This window comes from Capra hircus, chromosome 8 (assembly GCF_001704415.2).
Source record: "Capra hircus breed San Clemente chromosome 8, ASM170441v1, whole genome shotgun sequence".
NCBI lineage: Eukaryota > Metazoa > Chordata > Mammalia > Artiodactyla > Bovidae > Capra > Capra hircus.
In genome coordinates, this window is record NC_030815.1 from 1,867,119 (window position 1) to 1,890,813 (window position 23,695).

The 23,695-nt window shown below is 40.9% G+C and overlaps 1 pseudogene; it reads right to left on the reverse strand.

Moving 5' to 3' along the window:
- Nucleotides 1-23,695, reverse strand: part of LOC102169868 — a 35,554-nt pseudogene that overhangs the window by 6,092 nt on the left and 5,767 nt on the right.

A 23,695-nucleotide genomic window follows, 5' to 3' on the forward strand; every position in this document is an offset into this window, starting at 1 on the left:
TAGTTTTCTGAATGTTGAGTTTTAAGCCAACTGTTTCACTGTCCTCTTTCACTTTCATCAAGAGGCTCTTTAGTTCTTCACTTTCTGCCATAAAGGTGGTATCATCTGCATATCTGAGGTTATTGATATTTCTCCCAGCAATCTTGATTCCAGCTTATGCTTCATCCAGACCGGCATTTTGCATTATGTACTCTGCATATAAGTTAAATAAGCAGGGTGACAATATACAGCCTTGACGTACTCCTTTCCCAATTTGAAACTAGTCAGTTGTTCCACGTCCAGTTCCAACTGTTGCTTCTTCACCTGCATACGATTTTCTCAGGAGACAGGCATGGTGGTGTGGCATTCCCATCTCTTTCAGAATTTTCCACAGTTTATTGTGATCCACACAGTCAAAGGCTTTGGCATAGTCAAGAAAGCAGAAATAGATGTTTTTCTGGAACTCTCTTGCCTTTTCAAAGATCCCATGGATGTTGGCAATTTTATTTCTGGTTCCTCTGCCTTTTCTAAATCCAGCTTGGACATCTGAAAGTTCAGGCTTCACATACTGTTGAAGCCTGGCTTGGGGAATTTTGAGCCTTTTTTTGCTAGTGTGTGAGATGAGTGCAATTGTGCAGTAATTTGAACATTCTTTGGCATTGCCTTTCTTTGGGATTGGAATGAAAACTGACCTTTTCCAGTCCTGTGGCCACTGCTGAGTTTTCCAAATTTGCTGGCATATTGAGTGTAGCACTTTCACAGCATCATCTTTTAGGATTTGAAACAGCTCAACTGGAATTCCATCACCTCCACTAGCTTTGTTTGTAGTGATGCTTCCTAAGGCCCACTTGACTTCGCATTCCAGGATGTCTGGCTCTAGGTGAGTGATCACACCATCATGGTTATCTGGGTCATGAAGATCATTTTTGTATAGTTTTTCTGTGTATTCTTGCCACCTGTTCTTAATATCTTCTGCTTCTGTTAGGTCCAAACCAATTTTTTTCCTTTGTTGTGCCCATCTTTGCATTAAATATTCCTTTGGTATCTCTAATTTTCTTGAAGAGATCTCTAGTCTTTCCCATTGTATTGTTTTCCTCTATTTGTTTGTATCGATCACCAAGGAAGGCTTTCTTATCTTTCCTTGCTATTCTTTGGAACTCTGCATTCAGATGGGTATATCTGTCCTTTTCTCCTTTGCCTTTAGCTTCTCATCTCTTCACAGCTATTTGTAAGGCCTCCTCAGACAATCATTTTGCCTTTTTGCATTTGTTTTTCTTGGGATGCTCTTGATCACTGCCTCCTGTGCAATGTCATGAACCTCTGCCCATAGTTCTTCAAGCACTCTGTCTATCAGATCTAATCCCTTGAATATAATTGTCATTTCTACTGTATAATTGTAAGGGATTTGATTTCGGTTATACCTGAATGGTTTAGTGATTTTCCTACTTTCTTCAGTTTGATACAATGAGAATGCAGAGTAGAAGGACATGCACTCACCTTCTCCTGCGAGAGGTCCAAAATGACTTATTAAACTAAAATGCAATTCTTCAAGCCATGTAAGTATTTATTAAGCAATTACCATGTGCTGTCATTGGCATTATAAGAATTGATAAAGCATGGGTCTTGCACTCAAGGATGATGGTTAGAGGGGGTGAGTGAGTTTCCCAAGAAAGTGGATTTGCTCATGCTTCCAGACAGCCATTTTCTTGCTCTGACTGCTAGCCTGCCTTGTCTCTTATGTTCTAGCTTAGGACTTTGCTAGCATCAACATGGTTTTTCTCTTGTACTTAGTACCTCAAGACAAAGATGATACTAGAAACATATCTTGGTGTTTACATAAGACTGATGAATATGTTACAAAAATTAATGTTGAAAGGATGATTTATTTGATAAATTGGGAAGCTGCACAAAAAATTTTTAGATTTTTCAGCTTTATTTATGCCCCTAAATGAAATCTCAATAGACTTATGGTTTAAGTACAAAATGTACAGACATCCTTGCAGACTAATTAAGTGAAAAAAGGTGGATGAAAATCTTTCCATGTAATTTTAATCATGTAAAATAAATGTATAGCTATATCAAACAAATTAAAAGTCCTGTTAAAAAACAGCAGTAGACCCAAATAGCCATTTTCCAAAGAAGATATGCCAATTGCCAATAGGCACATGAAAAGATGCTGCATATCATTAGTTATCTGGGAAATGCAAATCAAAGCACAATGAAATATCATGTCATACCTCTCAGAATGGCTCTCATCAAAAAGACCACAAACAAAAAATGTTGTTGAGGATGTGGAGAAAAGGGAACTGTCATATACTATTGGTAGAAATTTCAACTGGAGTAGCTATTTTGGAAACCTGTATGAGATTTCTCAAAAAACTAAAATAGACCTATACTATGATCCTGAAATTCTATTCCTGGGTATATATAAAATAATTTAAATATTATTTTTAAAAGATACATGGACTCCTATATTTATAGTAGCATTATTTACAATTGCCAAGATATGGAAGCAACCTAAATATCCATTTGCAGATGAATGGATAAAGAATTTGTGGTATATGCCTATGATGGAATACTACTCAGCCATACAAGGGAATTAAACCCTGCCATTTGTGACAATATGGACAGATTTGGAGAGTATTATGTTTAGTGAAATGAGTCAGAGATAGAAGAATGCCATATGTTATCGCTTCTATGCAGAACCAAAAACAGAAATGAATAAATATAACAAAAGGAAATAAGCTCATAGATATAGAAAACAAACTTGTGGTTACTGGTGGTTAGAGGGATGGGAGGAGGGGCAGGATAGGAGTAGAGGATTAAGAGGTATAAACTATTATGTATAAAATAAATAACATAAGGATATATTATACAGTATAGGGAATATAGCTAATGTTTTATATTAACATTACAAAGAGTATAATTTTAGAAGTATTGCATCACCATGTTGTGCACCTGAAACTAATGTAATATTGTCAATGAACTATACTTTAGTAAAAAGGTAATTTCATTTCATTAAAAAAAATTAGATACATACAAGCTCTTCAAGAAAATGTACCATAAATGGTCAAAAAACCTGGGTGGTAAAATTATGGGCTATTTAAAAAAATTGAGAAGTAACACAGAACATGGTGGAGTAAAAGGACTTGAGTTTACTTCCTCTCATGAAAACACAAAAATCACAACTAACTGCTGAACAACCATCAACAAAATGGACTGGAGCCCACAATAAAAAGATAGTTCCATATTCAAAGTCAAAGAAGAAACCACAACAAGATGCTGGGAGGGGCGCATTTGTGAGATAATCAAATCTCAAACCTGCCAGGTGGGTGACCCACAAGCTGGAAAATAATTACAGCTCAAAGGTTCTCCCACAGGAGTGAGAGTTCTGAGACCCCCACCAGATTCTCCGTAGCATCAGGGGGAGGAGCTCCACTAGAGCATTTGTCTTTGAAGGCCAGCAGGGCATGATTGCAGGAGTTCCACAGCTTTGAAGGGGACAGAAACTCCACCCTTGAATGGCACAAAGAAGGTTTCAGGCGCACTAGCACCCAGAGGTAAAAGCAGTGACTTCACAGGAGCCTGGGCTACACCTATCTGTATGTCTTGGTAGGTCTGCAGGGGGGTGGTGAGTGGGAGGCAGACGTAGCTTAATGTGGGGGCAAAGACACTGGTGGCAGTGGTACTGGGGAGTACTCATTGGCATGGTCTGTCCCGGAGGTTGTCACCTTGACACCAAGACCTGGCCCCACCCAACAGTGGCTGCAGTGCTGGGACACCTCAGGTCACAGAACCAATAGGATGGAAACACAGCCCCACCCATCAGCAGACAGACTGCCTAAAATCTTTCTCAGCTCACAACTACCTCTGAACACACCCCTTTTACATGGCCCTGTCTGCTAGTGGGCAGGAAACATCCCCTCCCAGCAGGAAGCCTGGATAAGTATCTTATACCTGCCTCATCTGCCAGAGGGCTAACACCAAAAGCAAAGAAGCACTACAACCCTGCAACCTGCTGAATGAGAACTGCAAACACAGAAAGTTAGACAAAGTGAGATGGTGGAGGAAAGTGCTCCAGATGAAGGAACAAGATGAAACCTCAGAACAACCAAGTGAAGTGGGGATAGGCAATCTACCCTGCTAAAATTCAGAGGAATGGCACTAAAGATGATTCTAGATCTCAGAAAAAGAATAGAGGCACAGAACAAGAAGATACAAAAATGTTTAACAAAGATCTAGAAGACGTAAAGAAGTGAGTTGAACAATACAATAACTGAAAAGAAAAGTACACTAGAAGGAATCAATAGCAGAATAAATGAGGCAGAAGAAGGAATAAGTGAGCTGGAAGAGAGGACAGTGAAAATCACTGTCACAGAACAGATTAAAGAAAAAAAACGCAAAGACATGAGGACAGTTTGACACCTCTGGGACAACTTTAAATGCACCAGCATTAGCGTTATAGGGGTCCCAGAAGGAGAAGCGGGAGAGCAAGGGCCTGAGAAAGTATTTGAAGAGAAAATAGCAGAAAATTTCCCTGATGTAGGAAAGAAAACATTCACCCAAGTCCAGAAAGTGCAGAGTCCCATACAGGATGAACCCAAGGGGGAACACACTGAGATACATAGTAATCAAATTGAAGACAAAGAAATGAATCCTAATTGGAAAGGAAAAAGTAACACTGAAATTGTTTGCAGATAACATGGTACTATATATAGAAAATCCTAAAGATGCTACTAGAAAAACTACTAGAGCTCATCAATGAATTTGGTAAAGTTGTAGGGTACAAATTAATGCATAGAAATCTGTTAACTTCTATACTCTAACAATGAAAGATCAGAAAGAGAAATTAAGGATTAATCACATTTACCATCTCATTGAAAAGAATAAAATACATAGGAATATACCTAACCACTGGAAGAGGATATGGCAAATCACTCCAGTATTCTTGCCTAGAGAATCCCCATGGACAGCGGAGCCTGGTGGGCAGTCCATGAGGTTGCAAAGAGTCGGATATGACTAGGCAACTAAGCATAGCATAGCACATACCTAACCAAGGCCTCAAAAGACCTGAATTCCAAAAGTATGAGATGCTAATGAAAGAAATCAAAGATGACACAAACAGGTAAAAAGATACACCACCATGTTCTTGGACTAGAAGAATCAATATTGTTGAAATGACTATACTACCGAAGACAATCTACAAGTTTAATGCAATACCTATCAAATTGCCAGTGGCATTTTTTTTTTTTGCAGACATAGAGTAAATAAATCTTAAGATATATATGGGAACACAAAAGACCCCAAATAGCCAAAGCAATCCTGAGAAAGAAAAAGGGAGGTCAAGGACTTGGGGTCCTTAACTTCAGACTATAATGCAAAGCTACAGTAATTAAGACAGTGTGGTACTGGTGAAAAAAACAGAAATATAGATGAGTGGAACAGTATGGAAAGCCCTGAAATAAACTCATGCACCTATGATCCATTAATCTATGACAAAAGGGGCAAGACTATAAAATGGAGAGAAGACAGTCTCCTCAATAAATGATACTGGGAAAACCGGACAGATACATATAAAGAAACAAAATTAGGACATTCTGTAACACTATCCACAATCATAAACTCAAAATTTATTAAAGACCTCAATGTAAGACCAGAAATTATGAAACTCTGAGAGGAAAACATAGGCAGAACACTCTCTGACATAAATTTCAATAATATCTTTTTGGATTCACCTCTTACAGTAAGGGAAATAAAAGCAAAATAAACAAATAGGACCTAATTAAACTGGAAAGCTTATTCAGCAAAGGAAACCATTAACAAAATAAAAGGTCAGTCAATGGAATGAAAGAAAATATTTTCAAACAATGTGACTGACAGGGGATTAATCTCCAAAGTATAGAAACAACACATGAGCTCAGTATCAGAAAGATCAAACAACCCAATAAAAAAATGGACCAAAGATCTAAATAGACATTTCTCCAAAGAATACATACAAATGGCCAAAAAATACATGTAGAGATGCTTAACATCACTAATTACTAGAGAAATGAAAAATCAAAACTACAATAAGGAATGACCTCACGCAGGTCAGAATGGCCATCATCAAAAAGTTTACTAACAATAAGTGGTAGAGAGGGTGTGGAGAAAAAGGAACACTCCTACACTGTTGGTGGGAAAGTAAATTGGTATAGTCACTATGGAGAATAGTATTGAGATTCCTTCAAAAACTGAAAATAGAGCTACTGTATGATTCAGCAGTCCCACTTCAGGGAAAATGTCTGGAGAAAACCAAAATTCAAAAAGTTATATGTTCCTCCCTGTTCACTGAAGCACTATAGACAGTAGTCAAAATGTGGAAGCAACCTAAATATCCATCAACAGAGGACTGGATAAAGAAGATGTGGTACTATTACTCAGCCCTAAAAATGTATATAATAACGCCATCTGCAGCACGGATACACCTGGAGATCGTCACACTAAGTGAAGTCACACCGAGAAAAACAAATACGTGATTAAACTGTATGTGGAATCTAAAAGAAATGATACATATGAACTTATTTATAAAACAGAAACAGACTCGAAGATTTAGAAAAGTTTACCAAAGGGGAAATGTTGGGGGTGTGTGTGGAAAGGATAAATCAGGAGGTTGGAATTAACATATACACACTGCTGCTGCTGCTAAGTCACTTCAGTCGTGTCCGACTCTGTGCGACCCTGTAGACGGCAGCCCACCAGGCTCTCCCATCCCTGGGATTCTCCAGGCAAGAACACTGGAGTGGGTTGCCATTTCCTTCTCCAATCCATATGTAAAATAATCAATAAGAACCTACTTGTATAGCACAAGCAATTGACTCAGTATCTTAGAATAACCTATATGGGAAAAGAATCTGAAAAGCATAAATATATGCATATGTATAACTGAATCAATTTTCTGTGTACCTGAAACTAACACAGCACTGTAAATCAACTATACCTCAATATAAAATAAAAATTAAAAAGTGACATTATTCTTTAATGAAGGACAGTGCCACCCTGAGTATGCTTTACTTTCATAAGGGAAAAACCCTTCTATTTTAAATAGTAATGGCTAACACTTATCAAGTATTTACTATGTGCCAGGCACTAGTCTAGGAGTTTTCTCCACGTTGACTCCTTTCATCATAACAATCGTAAGAAGGAGAGATTCCTATTATCCCCTTTTTTACAGATGAGACTCAGGGAGGACACCTCACTCAACACCACATATCATGAAGGGCTGGAGCTGGGGTGCACACCCAAGGACTGTGGCTCCCGAAACTGTGCTCTTGGCCACTAAGCTAACCAGTAGCTGAGCTGAATGACTGTATTTCCCCTACTCAGGAGACTAATTCTGTAATCCAAAATCTATTGTGATCTTAATGAGATAATGTATCTGATAAGCAAATGTAATGCCTTGTGCTAGTTGGCAATGATAAACATCTTATAATTTTTATTAAGAAATTACAGAAAAAGTTTAACTTTTCCTCCTGTCTTACCTCATTCTTAACGGCTTTTTCTTCAATCAGTTTTCTTACATCATGAATGCCCTTAATTTTCACCCACAGAAACATTCCAGCATTAGGAACTTGCCTTTCTGCCAAACCTACAAAGAAAAGAAGAGAAGAAATATTTTCTGAGTCCAGTTTTCATGATGTCAGTTATATCACTTAAATGACAAGTGACAGTAACTATAAACTAGCATTCCAAAAAAGTTCCTTCAGTGACAGAATTTAAAAAAATATATTTTTATGAGTCCTGAAATTGGATGTTCTGAGTTTTATTTCAAAAAGTGACGGGAAGTTTTGAAAGGAGAAAGGGAGAAAGAGGACTCATGTGTATGTATCGGATTTTAGTGGGTTTTAGGGCCATGCAGAGTACATTGTGAGAAACGCTGGGCTGGAAGAAACACAAGCTGGAATCAAGATTGCCAGGAGAAATCTCAATAACCTCAGATATGCAGATGACACCACCCTTATGGCAGAAAGTGAAGAGGAACTAAAAAGCCTCTTGATGAAAGTGAAAGAGGAGAGTGAAAAAGTTGGCTTAAAGCTCAACATTCAGAAAATGAAGATCATGGCATCCAGTCCCATCACTTCATGGGAAATAGATGGGGAAACAGTGGAAACAGTGTCAGACTTTATATTTTTGGGCTCCAAAATCACTGCAGATGGTGATTGCAGCCATGAAATTAAAAGACGCTTACTCTTTGGAAGAAAAGTTATGACCAACCTAGATAGCACATTCAAAAGCAGAGACATTACTTTGCTGACTAAGGTCCGTCTAGTCAAGGCTATGGTTTTTCCAGTGGTCATGTATGGATGTGAGAGTTGGACTGTGAAGAAGGCCAAGCACCGAAGAATTGATGCTTTTGAACTGTGGTGTTGGAGAAGACTCTTGAGAGTCCCTTGGACTGCAAGGAGATCCAACTAGTCCATTCTGAAGGAGATCAACCCTGGGATTTCTTTGGAAGGAATGATGCTGAAGCTGAAACTCCAGTACTTTGGCCACCTCATGCAAAGAGTTGACTCATTGGAAAAGACTTTGATGCTGGGAGGGATTGGGAGCAGGAGGAAAAAGGGACGACAGAGGATGAGATGGCTGGATGGCATCACGGACTCGATGGACTTGAGTCTGAGTGAACTCCGGTAGTTGGTGATGGACAGGGAGGCCTGGCGTGCTACGATTCATGGGGTCGCAAAGAGTCGGACACGCCTGAGCGACTGAGCTGAACTGCACTGAGGGCCATGCAGGAACTCCTGTGTCATGCCCATCTCTCTTCCTTAGAGCTGTCCCTAAGACGCACATGTCTCCTTCAAACTGTAGGAGAGGATTCCTCAACTCCTTCTAGAATCTTACTAGTGTTTCAGTAAATTGTTCACAAGTGTAATGAATTGACATTTTTATCAGAATATAATTAGTTATAAAAGTAATACTTAAAATTAAGGAATTCTGGGTGCATTTGTAGGCTTTATGTTTCATTGAATATAAGGATAGAGAAACCAAGGAACAAAATTAATTTGGTTTTAATTATTACCATTTTTTAAAAAAGAACTTGCTGTTGATTAAAACCTTTTTTCAACTTTACAGTGTGGTAAAATAGTACTTTATAAAAAATACTAATTGTATTTTTACCAGGACTTCATAGGGAAGAAGGTATGATGGAAATAAGGAATTGATACCTTATATTAGGGCTTCCCAGGTGGCTGATTCCTATAGAGTCCACCAGCAATGCAGGAGACCTGGGTTTGTTCCCTGGGTCAGGAAGATCCCTGGAGAAGTGAATGGCAACCCGCTCCAGTATTCTTGCCTGGAGAATCCCATGGACAGAGGAGCCTGGTGGGCTATAGTCCACAGGGTGTCATAGAGTCGGATTTAGCCACTTTCACTTCACTGTGTATTTACTGTTATTTTTGCCAAAGGCATTTTTAGTGGTGTAATTAAAGCCATGAAATTGATTTTACTTTTTTCCTTAATAGAAAATTAAATCTAAACCATCCTGAAATCAAATTAGCAATAGAAAAGATTAGATAGTAGATAAATGAAGTTAATGATTAAAAGGCAAATCATCTGTAATGAAAAACCTGCCAAAGATTGTAGTATTTTGTTTTTATAGAGTCAGGAAAGAATTATGTTGTTGATTTCACAATTCCTCTTCTCTTTGGAGCAACATTTGAAAACCTTTTTGGTTCAGAGAACCAAAAGGTTTTATTTGGCTCTCAGTAGGTTATTGCTGGTTGATTGTTAGATTGATTGGTCTTTTCTTCTTTAAACCACATACTCCGTGCAGCAGTTAGGTGTAGTAGAAATGCTGTAATTGTGGCAGGGTTATTGCTGTTGCTTCTGACATTGTTTATAGGGTACCACTTTCATTTTTAAAAAGTACTTATTTCTGACGTGTTGCCTCTTTGCTGCTGCGAGTGGGCTTTCTCTGGTCGTGGTAAGCAGGGGCTATTCTAGGTGCAGTGCACAGGCTTCTCACTGTGGTGGCCGCTCATGCTGCAGAGCAGGGGCTCTGGAGTGCCAGTTTGACAGTTGTGGTGCCTGGGCTTAGCTGCCTGGGGCATATGGGATCTTCCTAGAACAGGGATTGAACAGGTGTCCCCTGCATTGCAAGGCATATTCTTAACCACTGCACTCCAGGGAAACCCTAGAGTAACATTTTCTTGACCAGAATAGGCCTGGACCCTATTTCCTTCCCCAGGGTTATTAACAATACTCTGTGGTATCACTCACTCATAGAAGGACTGCTGCTCGTCCCAGGACAGGATGTGCGTTCCACTCACCACTTAACCACTTGTCTGCCGCTGCCAGTAATGCATCCCTCTGCTCCCGGCAGAAATCAATAACCCTAGAGGAAGAAAACAATGAAAAATATGTTTGCTACACTGATTGCAGAAACCAAAAGTCTCTGGAGTCCAGTCGATAAGAACCTGTTTTGTATTTTGATGAAAATGTTGAAACTCAGTGAAGGAACAGAGCACATTTGTTTGACCTGTCAGGTAGTAAACTTTGTATCATTGTGATTTTTCCATTATTTTGGAATAATTCAAAATAGAAAATTAATCAAGTGAAGTCCATTTCTATATAAACTATGGAACCTAAAATACAGTACCTGTCGCTGTGAGCTAGAAAGCCCTCTTCTCCCCACTGATGTAGAAGTTGTGATACCAGGAGCTAAAAGGCATGAGACAGTAACAAGGTTCATCCTCTAAAATGTACTTTTTGTCAAATATAACAGCAAATCACTCTTGATTATGTACAAACCACACTAAGAGGATGCAATAAGCTGCACCAAGCTTTATAGGGCCAATGACTTATAACAATGTTGCTTAATAACAATGACAACAATAATACTGAAAATAACAAATATTTATATGATCCTTGGTATATGCAAGGAAGTGCTGTACCATATATTTCAGCAAAGTTGGTCTTTGCAATACCCTTATTAGACAGGCTGTTATTTCTCTCTACTCATATTGAGACTGAGGCATTAGGTGAAGTTAAATTTCCTGTGATCACTGCTGGTCACAAAGCCTGGACTCAAGTCAGAATGTCCAGGCCCAGATCCATTCAAAAATTGCCGCTCTGCATGGCCTCTCGAAATAATGGTGTGTTACTTCATCAAACCTCTTCCGACCTGATGAGTTTTTATGGGGTTCCTGGGCTAGATGCCAGGATACAACATGAATACGATCTCTGACTCTAGGAGCTTGGTCTACAGCTTGAAACAGCTCAGGGATATTTAAATCTCTTTTGCCTTTTGGAGCAAACATCTGTGGTATCTGATCTCCTAATTCAGCCCATAGGGAAATAGAGAAGCATCAGTGACTTCGCTCCCTGACACCTGCACCTTGTCTTATTTGCCCGCATCCATTTTATGATCTGACTTTAAACATTCCTGTTTCCTAAATTGTCCTTACCTGAGTAAAAGTGCTGGTGTGCATTGCTGAAACTTGTGTGTGTAAAACAATTCTCTCGATCAAGGGCTTTGGACCAGTTATAAACCCTACTCTCAACCTGCACAAAGATAGAAGAGGCATATTCCCAATCCTGCTACATCAGTTAACATCATATTGCTGATTTCATGTGGAAGGAGGCTGTAACCTGGGGACAAGGGAATCTAGACAGTTAACACCTTCTAGTGACACTACTTCTTACTTAAAATACACATTTAAATTTAATTGTACACTTAAAATAGAATGCATATCTGACCATATATTTCTAAATGTGTTTTTTCATACATGCAACCAAAAACCTGACCAGTCCCCCTACACCTATAACTTAATTTGACCAGTGGGGATGGATTGGGAGAAAGTCTGATAGTAATAATAATAATAATCAAACAGATGTGTGAAGGTGAGTGTATGCAAGCATCTTGAGTGAGAAGCACTGTCTGCACTAAAGATGCTGAGCGGCAGCCCCTGTCACCTTTATCTGCAGCCTGAAGGCAGAGCCAGGGCCTTACCCCGAGGACAGGACTTTGGAAAAAGAGTCAGCTTGGATGACACGCCCATCCACGTCCATGGAGAGAAATGTTGGTGTCCAGGGCTTGAAATGGAAGGTAAATATAATATTTATATCTGTTAGAGTCTGTATCCCTACTTTGTGCAGAGTGGGGAAACTTCACATAGGACCTCCTTGTCCCAAGGCTTGAGGTCCAGGATGAACAGTTTTCTAGGAAGGATTCCAGGAAAACTAGTTTGGAAAAGACCACAACGAAGAGGGTCATCAGCATGCAGGGCTGTTTAGAAAGGGGATGCTGACCCTTAGAAAAACTAGAAGCCCTGAAAAAGTATAAATGAAGATGAGCCATGTAGTCAGCGTGCAATGCTGAACCTTCCACGTTTATTTCAAAGTAAGTGCCCACAGGGAAGGGGGCCATGGTTGTGTTTAGGGTGGGTGGCGGGCAGACATGACAGTCAGGCAAATAGATAAAAAGCCAGGAGTTGTGTTTCTTTGCAGTAGGTTTGTAGTGGGGACTGAATCCGTGTGTCTGTTCTCTGCAGCCCTGAGAGCATTTCTAGTGTTAGATTTTGAGGAACCGGGCGTTGGCGTCTGTGCCATTAGTGTTGTCTCCTAGGGAACAATGCTCGGGGACAGGGGTGCACGTGGACCCTGGGGAAGGATCTGGAAGTCCTTTATTGTGCAGGTGCCTTCCCGTCCCTACGCGACAGGGATGGCAGGCAGGGAGCATGATGCTAGGAACACCCTCCTCTGCTCACAGGACATCACTGACTGAGCACAGCCCTCCGCCTTCTCTCTGACCACGGCTCCCAAGTCCTGCAGCCCATCAGCCTCCCCTGAGAGACTGAGGCTGACACCCCAGGAGGCAGCCACTCCACATCCCTGGTACCATGTCTGTGGAACTACGGTCAGGATGTGGAGTCAAGACGACACTCACCTTGACTCACGTGTTCCTTCATGTGCCTGACACAGAGAGCCAGCCACTATTCTAAAAGTAGGGAATTTCTAGAAAAAGAGTAAGGCTCCAGAGATGAAAACACTCAGGACCCAGGTTAAAATCAAAACAGTGCAATAACTTACAACCACTTATCTACTGATTGTGTGTGGAGTTGACACCATCGCTTACCTTGTTGAACTGCATAAAATAGTAAGGATCATCTGTGATGAGGAAGTCATATTTTCTTGCGAGCTACAAAAAGGTTAAAGGAGCATGTTTATTTCTTAAGAGTTATCTAAGATGAAAATCACTTGGAATCAGAGTTCTTTGTACTCACTCATTCAACCATCCCAGCAACTACTGAGTCCCCACTGTCCTAGGAGGGGGAACCAGCCCTAAAGGCTCTGTCTGTCCTCACAGAACTTTCATTCTGGTGGTAAAGACAGAACCTGAGCTCCTAGATAGTGACCAGAGGAGGATTAGGTGGAGGTTCTGAGGGCCCAGCAGATGGTTGAGGAGGCTGATGTTTGAGAGAGAGAGACAGGGAAGCTGCAGGAGAGCTCAGGCTGACCGGAAGCATCAGTTGCGCAGATGCTGGGGGAGAAGATGTTTAGACTGAGAGCAGGGAGCCATGGCCCTGGAGTCAGAAAATGCTTGGCATGTTTTAGGGACAGAAGTTTCTAGAAGGCAAGATGTTTAAGGGACAGAAGGAAGGATATCAGAGACCCTAGCCTTATACAGAGGCCCAGGTTCCATCATCGTGTGTGGCAGGTGAAGGACTTTTGATACTGTTTGCAGTGTGGGGTGAAGTGGCTGGAGAAGGCACTGCAGGTCCACGCTAGAGCAGGAAGGATGTCACGGGCTGGTGTGGGGGTCGGGGTGGGCGACTCCAAGGGGCTCACAGGTCAGGGAGGGAGCGTGGGCGAGGAGATGGTGGGTTTGAGTAACGTGGGTGGTGGGAGCCACTGTATGGGCTGCAGGCGGGGGATGAAGAGAAGATGGAAGAGACGGGTGTAAGAGGTGACTGTAACAGCCCACCAAGAAAAGCATCTCTTGCAGTGGAAATATCAATTAAAGGGAAAGAAACATATCAAAGTCAACAAGACTGTAGTAAATTCTTGCGTTTAAATTTGTGGCAACACTGATATAGATGACTTCGTTTTATTAAAAACCATCTTCATTGAGAGCAAGAGGCTAATAAGAGAAGGAACTTGAGAGCACTCTTCTAGAGTCAGAAGGAATCAAGAACACAAGTACGTAACACCTTCTTTGAAAATACCTCATAGATTTCCCTTTTGCGCTCAGCTGTTAATGAGTTCCCAGCAGGGTTGTTGCCATTTGGGACAGTGTAAAGAAATTTGGGGCTGTTTTTCTCGGGGTCCTTTGAATCTTCTGGTTTCCATCTGGAAAGTGTTTCTCTGAGGGAGTCTGGGATAATCCCGTGCTCATCACTGGAAACATTAATCGTGTTGCAGCCCAGGGGTTGCAGCTGTCAAGTACAGAGAGAAAACCAAGTCTGAGATGGAGACATGACTATAAAATATCAGTGCCAAGGGTTCTTACACTAAGGAGAATGCTACCATTTACACCCTTAAACACAAGCCTGCCCTCAGCTCTAGGCCCACGCTGCGTTATCTTCACGATTATGATTAGAACTGGTTCATAAAATAGGTGTTTATTAGGGAATGATTTTGAGAGGAAATCAACTTAGAAAGCACCTGTGATGCTAATGCATAAGAAGTTATAAGCAGAGGTGATACTCAAAATATTGGACAAGCGGTGTAGCATGGGAGCAACAGACACAGAGCAGGGTGGAATGGGGTCCTGGAGACCCCTGCCATGCCAGCATTAGCTCTGCGCTGTATGGGGTTCAGGGTGGTCTCAGGAGAGGGGTCGGGGGGGCCAGGGTGGTGCTGGGGCACCAAGGAGCATCCGGGCTGTGGCTCTGCAAGGGGTGTGCAAGTATTTCAATACTGTACCGACTACAGAGGCTGAAGTCAAAAGTAGTGGCCTTACTTATAGACAGAGTTTTGTGAAAGACTTGTGTTTTCATATTTTATGTTTATGGATGAACAAAAGAAAAAACATGAGACTTAGTAAATAAGAAGGAAAGGAAACCATCCACAAAATGAAAAGACAGCCTATGGATTGGGAGAAAATATTTAGAACAATGCATCTGACAAGGGATGAATTTCCAAATTATACAAACAACTCACACAATTCTATATCAAAAAAACAAAAACAAACCAGTCAAAAAGTGGACAGAAGCCCTAAATAGATATTTCTCCAAAGAAGACATACAGTTGGCCAACGTGCACTTGACAAGACGCTCAACATGGCTAATTATAGAGAAAGCAAATGAAAACTACAATGAGGCGTATCTCACACCAGTCAGAATGGGTATGATCAAAAAGTCTGTAAACAATAAATGCTGGAGAGGGTTTGGAGAGAATGGAACCTTCCTACGCTGTTGATGGAAATGTGAATCATATAGATCCTATGGAGAACTGCATGGAGGTTCACTAACAGCCTAAAAACAGAGTTACATATATGGCCCAGTGATCCCACTCCTGGACAATTCAAAAATATATATCCACACCAATGTTCAGCACTATTTACAATAGTCAGGACATGGAAGCAACCTAATGTCCACTGAGAGATGAATGCCTAAAGAAAATGTGGTACATATACATGTGGAATATTGTGTGTTTAATCACCAGGTTGTGTCTGACTCTTTGCGACCCCATGGCCTGCAGCACATCAGGCTTCTCTGTCCCTCACCATCTTTTGGAGTTTGCCTAAGTTCACGTTCATAGCATCAGTGATAACATCCAACCAACTTATCCTCTGTTACCTTTTTTTGCTTCTGCCTTCAATCTTTCCCAGCATCAGGGTCTTTTCCAGTGAGTTGGCTGTTCACATCAGGTGGCCAAAGTACTGCAGCTTCAGCTTCTGTATCAGTCCTTCCAATGAGTATTCATGGTTGATTTACTTTAAGATTGACTAGTTCAATCTTGCAGTCCAAGGGACTCTCCAGCACCACAGTTTGAAAGTATCACTTCTTCAGCACTCAGCGTTCTCAACCGTACATGACTACTGGAAGGACCATAGCCTTGACTGTACGGACTTCTGTTGGCAAAGTGATGTCTTTGCTTCTAAACACACTGTCTAGGTTTTTCATTGCTTTCCTGCCAAGAAGCAATCGTCTTTAATTTCATGGCCTCAGTCACCATCCGTAGTGATTTTGGAGCCCAAGAAGAGGAAATCTCTCACTGCTTCCACTTTTTCCCCTTCTATTTGCCATGAAGTGATAGGGCTGGATGCCATGATCTTGGTTTATTTAATATTTAGTTTTAAGCCAGCTTTTTCACTCTTGTCCTTCACCCTCATCAAGAGGTTTTTTAGTTTCTCTTCACTTTCTGCCACTGGCGTGGTGTCATCCACATATCTGAGATTGTTGACACTTCTCCTGGCAATCTCAATTCCAGTCTGTAACTCATCCAGGGTGCTCTTTCTCATGATGGGCTCTGCGTATAAGTTAAATAAACAAGATGACAATAAACAGCCTGGTCGATCCTTTCTCAATCCTGAACCAGTCAGTTGTTACGTACAAGGTTCTGTTGCTTCTTGACCAGCATACAAATTTCTCAGGAGACAGGTAAGATGGTCTGGTATTCCCATCTCTTTAAGAGTTTTCCACAGTTGGTTATGATCCACAGTCAAAGGCTTTAGCATAGCCAATGAAACAGGGAAAGATGTTTTTCTGGAGCTCCTTTGCTTTCTCTATGATCCAGGCAGTATTGGCATTTTGATCTCTGGTTCCTCTGCCTTTTCTAAACTCAGTTTGAAATCTTAAAGTTCTTGGTTCACATAACGATGAAGCCTAGCTTTCTGGATTTTGAGCCTAACCTTGCTAGCATGGGAGATGAGTGCAGCTGTCTGATGGCTTGAACCTTGTCTAATACTGCCCTTCTTGGGAACAGGGATGGAGACTGAGCTTTTCCAGTCCTGTGGCCATGGCTAGGTCTTCCAAATTTGCGGACATATTGAGTGCATAACTTTAATAGCATCATCTTTTAGGATTTTTAGTAAATTTGCTGAAATTTCATCACTTCCACTAGCTTTATTGATAGCAGTGCTTTCCTAAGGCCCACTTGATTTCAAATTCCAGAATGTCTGGCTCTGGGTGAGTGACCATACCATCATAGTTATCTGGGTCATTAAGATCTTTTATGCACAGTTCTGTTTATTCTTTCCATCTCTTCTGCTTCTACAATGTCTTTAGTTCTGTCCTTTATTGTGCCCTTCTTTGGGTTAGATATTCCATTGATATCTCCAATTTTCTTGAAGATGTCTCTAATCTTTCCCCTTCTGTTGTTTTCCTCTTTTTCTTTGCATTGTTCATTGAAGAAGGCCTACTTCTATATTCAGGTCAGTTCAGTTGCTCAGTCGTGTCCGACTCTTTGCAACCCCATGAATCACAGCACGCCAGGCCTCCCTGTCCATCACCAACTCCCGGAGTTCACTCAAACTCATGTCCATCGAGTTGGTGATGCCATCCAGCCATCTCATCCTCTGTCATCCCATTCTCCTCCTGAACCCAATCCCTCCAAGCATTAGGGTCTTTTCCAATGAGTCTTTCACATGAGGTGGCCAAGGTATTGGAGTTTCAGCTTCAGCATCAGTCCTTCCAATGAACACCCAGGACTGATCTCCTTTAGGATGGACTAGTTGGATCTCCTTGCATTCCAAGGGACTCTCAAGAATCTTCTCCAACACCACAGTTCAAAAGCATCAATTCTTCAGCCTTCAGCTTTCTTCACAGTCCAACTCTCACATCCATACATGACCACAGGAAAAACCATAGCCTTGACTAGATGGACCTAGTAGGCAAAGTAATGTCTCTGCTTTTGAATATGCTATCTAGGTTGGTCATAACATTTCTTCCAAGGAGTAAGCGTCTTTTAATTTAATGGCTGCAATCACCATCTGCAGTGATTTTGGAGCCCCCCCAAATAAAGTCTGCCACTGTTTCCCCATCTATTTGCCATGAAGTGATGGGACCAGATGCCATGATCTTTGTTTTCTGAATGTTGAGCTTTAAGCCAACTTTTTCACTCTCCTCTTTCACTTTCATCAAGAGGCTTTTTAGCTCCTCTTCACTTTCTGCCATAAGGGTGGTGTTATCTGCATATCTGAGGTTATTGATATTTCTCCTGGCAATCTTGATTCCAGCTTGTGCTTCTTCCAGCCCAGCATTTCTCATGATGTACTCTGCATATAAGTTAAATAAGTAGGGTGACAATATACAGCCTTGACGGACTCCTTTTCCTATTTGGAACCAGTCTGTTGTTCCATGTCCAGTTCTAACTGTTGCTTCCTGACCTGCATATAGGTTTCTCAAGAGGTAGGTCAGGTGGTCTGGTATTCCCATCTCTTTCAGAATTTTCTACAGTTTATCGTGATCCACACAGCCAAAGGCTTTGGCATAGTCAATAAAGCAGAAATAGATGTTTGTCTGGAGCTCTCTTGCTTTTTTGATGATCCAGCGGATGTGGGCAATTTGATCTCTGGTGCCTCTGACTTTTCTTTTCTTTTTTTTTAAATATAAATTTATTTATTTTAATTGGAGGCTAATTACTTTACAATATTGTATTGGTTTTGCTATACATCAACATGAATCCAGCACAGGTGTACACGTGATCCCCATCCTGAACCCCCCTCCCACCTCTCTGCCTTTTCTAAAACCAGCTTGAACATCTGAAAATTCACGGTTCATGTATTGCTGAAGCCTGGCTTGGAGAATTTTGAGCATTACTTTACTAGCATGTGAGATGAGTGCAATTGTGTGGTAGTTTGAGCATTCTTTGGCATTGCCTTTCTTTGGGATTGGAATGAAAACTGACCTTTTCCCAGTCCTGTGGCCACTGCTGAGTTTTTCAAATTTGCTGGCATATTGAGTGCAGCACTTTCACAGCATCATCTTTCAGGATTTGAAATAGCTCAACTGAAATTCCATTACCTCCACTAGCTTTGTTCGTAGTGATTCTTTCTAAGGCCCACTTGACTCCACATTCCAGGATGCCTGGCTCTAGGTGAGTGATCACACCATTGTGATTATCTGGGTCATGAAGCTCTTTTTTTGTACAGTTCTTCTGTGTATTCTTACCACCTCTTCTTAATATCTTCTGCTTCTGTTAGGTCCAGACCATTTCTGTCCTTTATTGAGCCCATCTTTGCATGAAATGTTCCCTTGGTGTCTCTAATTTTCTTGAAGAGATCTCTAGTCTTTACTATTCTGTTGTTTTCCTCTATTTCTTTGCATTGATCGCTGAAGAAGGCTTTCTTATCTCTCCTTGCTATTCTCTGGAATTCTGCATTCAGATGCTTTTATCTTTCCTTTTCTCCTTTGCTTTTTGCCTCTCTTCTTTTCACAGCTATTTGTAAGCCCTCCCCAAACAGCCATTTTGCTCTTTTGCATTTCTTTTCCATGGGCATGGTCTTGATCCGTGTTTCCTGTACAATGTCATGAACCTCATTCCATAGTTCATCAGGCACTCTATCAGATCTAGGCCCTTGAATCTATTTCTCACTTCCACTGTATAATCATAAGGGATTTGATTTAGGTCATACCTGAATGGTGTAGTGGTTTTCCCTACTTTCTTCAACTTAAATCTGAATTTGGCAATAAGGAGTTCATGATCTGAGCTACAGTCAGATCCTGGTCTTGCTTTGCTGACGGTATAGAGCTTCTCCATCTTTGGCTGCAAAGAATAGAATCAATCTGATTTCGATGTCGACCATCTGGTGATATCCATGTATAGAGTCTTTCTTGTGTTGTTGGAAGAGAGTGTTTGTTATGACCAGTGTGTTCTCTTGGCAAAACTCTATTAGCCTTTGCCCTGCTTCATTCTGTACTCCAAGGCCAAATTTGCCTGTGACTCCAGGTGTTTCTTGACTTCCTACTTTTGCATTCCAGTCCCCTATAATGAAAAGGAAATCTTTTTTGGGTGTGTGTTCTAAAAGGTCCTGTAGGTCTTCATAGAACCATTCAACTTCAGCTTCTTCAGCATGACTGGTTGGGGCATAGGCTTGGATTACTGTGATATTGAATGGTTTGCCTTGGAAAAGAATAGACATCATTCTGTCATTTTTGAGATTGCATCCAAGTACTGCATTTCGGACTCTTTTGTTGACCATGATGACTACTCCATTTCTTCTGAGGGATTCCTGCCCGCAGTAGTAGATATAATGGTCATCTGAGTTTAATTCACCCATTTCAGTCCATTTTAGTTCGCTGATTCCTAGAATGTTGACGTTCACTCTTGCCGTCTCCTGTTTGATCACGTCTATGTCACTTGGCCATAAAAAAGAATGAAATGATGCCATTTGTAGTCACATGGACGGGACTAGAGATTATCATACTAACTGAAGTAAATCAAAGAAAGACAAGTATTATATGATATCACTTATATAAAAAAATCTAAAAAATGATACAAATTAACTATTTTGAACTATTTTACACAGCAAATAGACTTATAGACATATTTTAGCAACTTATGATTATTAAAGGGGAAATGTAGGGAGGGATATAGTAGGAATTTGGGTTTGACTTATACATACTACAATATATAAAATCAACAGCAATTTCCTGCTTTATAGCATAGGTAACTATATTCAATGTCTTATAATAACCTATAATGGGAAAGAATCTGAAAAGAACAGATATGTATTGTAGTATATATAAATATGTGTATATATATGCACATATATATATATCTTAGTCAGTTTCCTGCATACTTAAGACTAAAATGACATTGTTAATAAACTATATTTCAATAAAATTAAAAATAATAATTGAGATTAGCTTCTCAGAAAAATAGTTTTCAAGGGATAAGCAAACATAGTTGCTGCTGCTGCTGCTAAGTCGCCTCAGTCGTGTCTGACTCTGTGCGACCCCACAGACAGCAGCCCACCAGGCTCCGCTGTCCCTGGGATTATCCAGGCAAGAACACTGGAGTGGGTTGCCATTTCCTTCTCCAATGCATGAAAGTGAAAAATGAAAGTGAAGTAGCTCAGTCATGTCTGACTCAGCGACCCCAAGGACTGCAGCCTACCAAGCTCTTCCGTCCATGGGATTTTCCAGGCAAGAGTATTGGAGTGGGGTGCAAATATAGTTAGTAGAGGTCAAATGTATATTTATGCACTGAGAATAGTCTAGACCATATTTGCACAAATTTAAAAGATCTTAGACTTTCCAAACACATCTACATGAATATAAGAATTTGATAATCGGTGATGAGATAAATGCACATGGAACTTCAGCCTATTCCCTTAGAAGCTGGTACGGATTTGTGTTTTGGCATGTGACAATGTATATGCATCCAGTTATTTACATAAATGCAAGTTTTACGTGTATCAGTTCAGTTCAGTCGCTCAGTCGTGTCCAACTCTTTGCGACCCCATGAATCGCAGCACGCCAGGCCTCCCTGTTCATCACCATCTCCTGGAGTTCACTCAGACTCATGTCCACCGAATCCATGATGCCATCCAGCCATCTCATCCTCTGCTGTCCCCGTCTCGTCTTGCCCCCAATCCCTCCCAGCATCAGAGTCTTTTCCAATGAGTCAACTCTTCGCATGAGGTGGCCAAAGTACTGGAGTTTCAGCTTTAGCATCATTCCTTCCAAAGAAATCCCAGGGTTGATCTCCTTCAGAATGGACTGGTTGGATCTCCTTGCAGTCCAAGGGACTCTCAAGAGTCTTCTCCAACACCACAGTTCAAACGCATCAATTCTTCTGCACTCTGCCTTCTTCACAGTCCAACTCTCACATCCATACATGACCACAGGAAAAACCATAGCCTTGACTAGATGGACTTAAGTCAGCAAAGTAATGTCTCTGCTCTTGAATATGCTCTCTAGGTTGGTCATAACTTTTCTTCCAAGGAGTAGGTGTCTTTTAATATAGGCATTGTCTAATCTAATGCCATATGAGTTTAGGAAAGTAGTTAATAATTAATTTCCAATCACAAAGAAAAGGCAATTATTTTGCTTTCGTTTTAAAAGGGCTTCCGTTGAGGGCTTCCCTGGTGACTCAGATGGTAAAGAATGCACCTGCAATGCAGGAGACCCCGGTTTGGTCCCTGGGTTAGGAAGATCCCCTGGAAGAGTGCATGGCAACCTGCACCAGTATTCTTGCCTGGAGAATCTCCATTGACAGAGGAGCCTGGTAGGCTACAGTCCATGGGGTCACAAAGAGTTGGACATGACTGAGTGACTAAGCACAGCACACTTGGTGGCTTAGCCAGTAAAGAATCTGCCTACAATGTGGGAGACACAGGTTCAATTCCTGGGTCAAGAATGTCCCCTGGAGGAGGAAATGGCAACCAACTCCAGTATTCTTGCCTGGATAGTCCCATAAACAGAGGAGCCTGGGGAGCTACAGTCTATAGGGTCACAAAGAGGCAGACATGACTGAGCAACTAAAACTTACACTTTAAAGTGTAAGGTTATGGTAAAATATATATTACTGAAAAACATGCCATTCTAAAGTGTGTGATTCAGGGGCAATAACTGTGTTCAGTTTGTGCAACTCTCCTCGCTATTAATTCCAGAATCTTTTCATTACTCCAAACAGAAACCCTGTGCCCACTAAGCAAGAAATCCCCATTCCCCCTCCCCAGTCCTTGGTCACCTCTAATCAACTTCTGGTCTCTATGAATTTGCTTGTTTTATATATGTTGAATGAGGGGAAATCATACAATGTTTGTTCTTTTGTGTCTGGCTGCTTTTTCTGAGCGCCTGCAGTGATGGGCCTGCCTTATTCTGCAGAGAGTGGGTACGACTGGTGGTTAGAAAGTTGTTACCTTGAGTTGAAATTGCTTCCCTGCAGTTTCCATACTTTGGTTCCGGTTCTGTCCACCTAAGGACCCACACAGACAAATCCAGCTTCTCTGTAAGTTTTATATGGTTGAGGACAATCCTCACGTCCCCGTGGATCTCCTCTTTCTGCGGGAAAGAGCATAGTTCCTAAAAGCATTCAACGTATGGTCTCATTTCTACTTCTTTGTGACTGTGGGTTGCTTCTCTGACTGTGTTCATATCAACCCAAAGTACTGTGCCCCAGACAGTGCTGAATTCTGACCAGGGCCTAGCAGAGCAGGTGATCTACCTCCTTATTCTGGGTCTAGAGTCCCATAATTAACACTAGATATGAAAGTCCTGGTCATACTTATAGGTTTAGTTATATTACATTGACACATGATTTGTCTGAGACATGTGGTAATATAGACAGTAATGAAAAATGTCTTTGTAAATTAAGAGGCATTTCAAGTGAAATACTAAGAAAATGGGACATGATTTTCCTGACTGAATTTTAGCACATCTACATTTAGATTTTGTCAAAAGAAATGTATAATCAGAGGGTATGTTTAGCATATTTTCCTTATACTAAAACTTCTCTTCTTTACAAAAGAAAGATGATATTTTATTTTTCACTGGGCAGATAATTTTAAAGGTGCAGTAGTTTCTCTTTCTTTATTATAAGAAAGAGACTTGCATTTTGTAAGAATATGTACTCACAGCATGAATTGTTCCTGAATAAACAGGTTTGTTTACAAGGATATTATCTCCAAATTACCGATCATTTCAAACACCTAACAAAAGAAACACAGGTTAGCTTGGAAAATATAGTTTCAAGTCTTAGAACACCCTCTCCAACTCTTTTTTTTTTGAGCTCACTAAGAGAAGGCAATGGCACCCCACTCCAGTACTCTTACCTGGAAAATCCCATG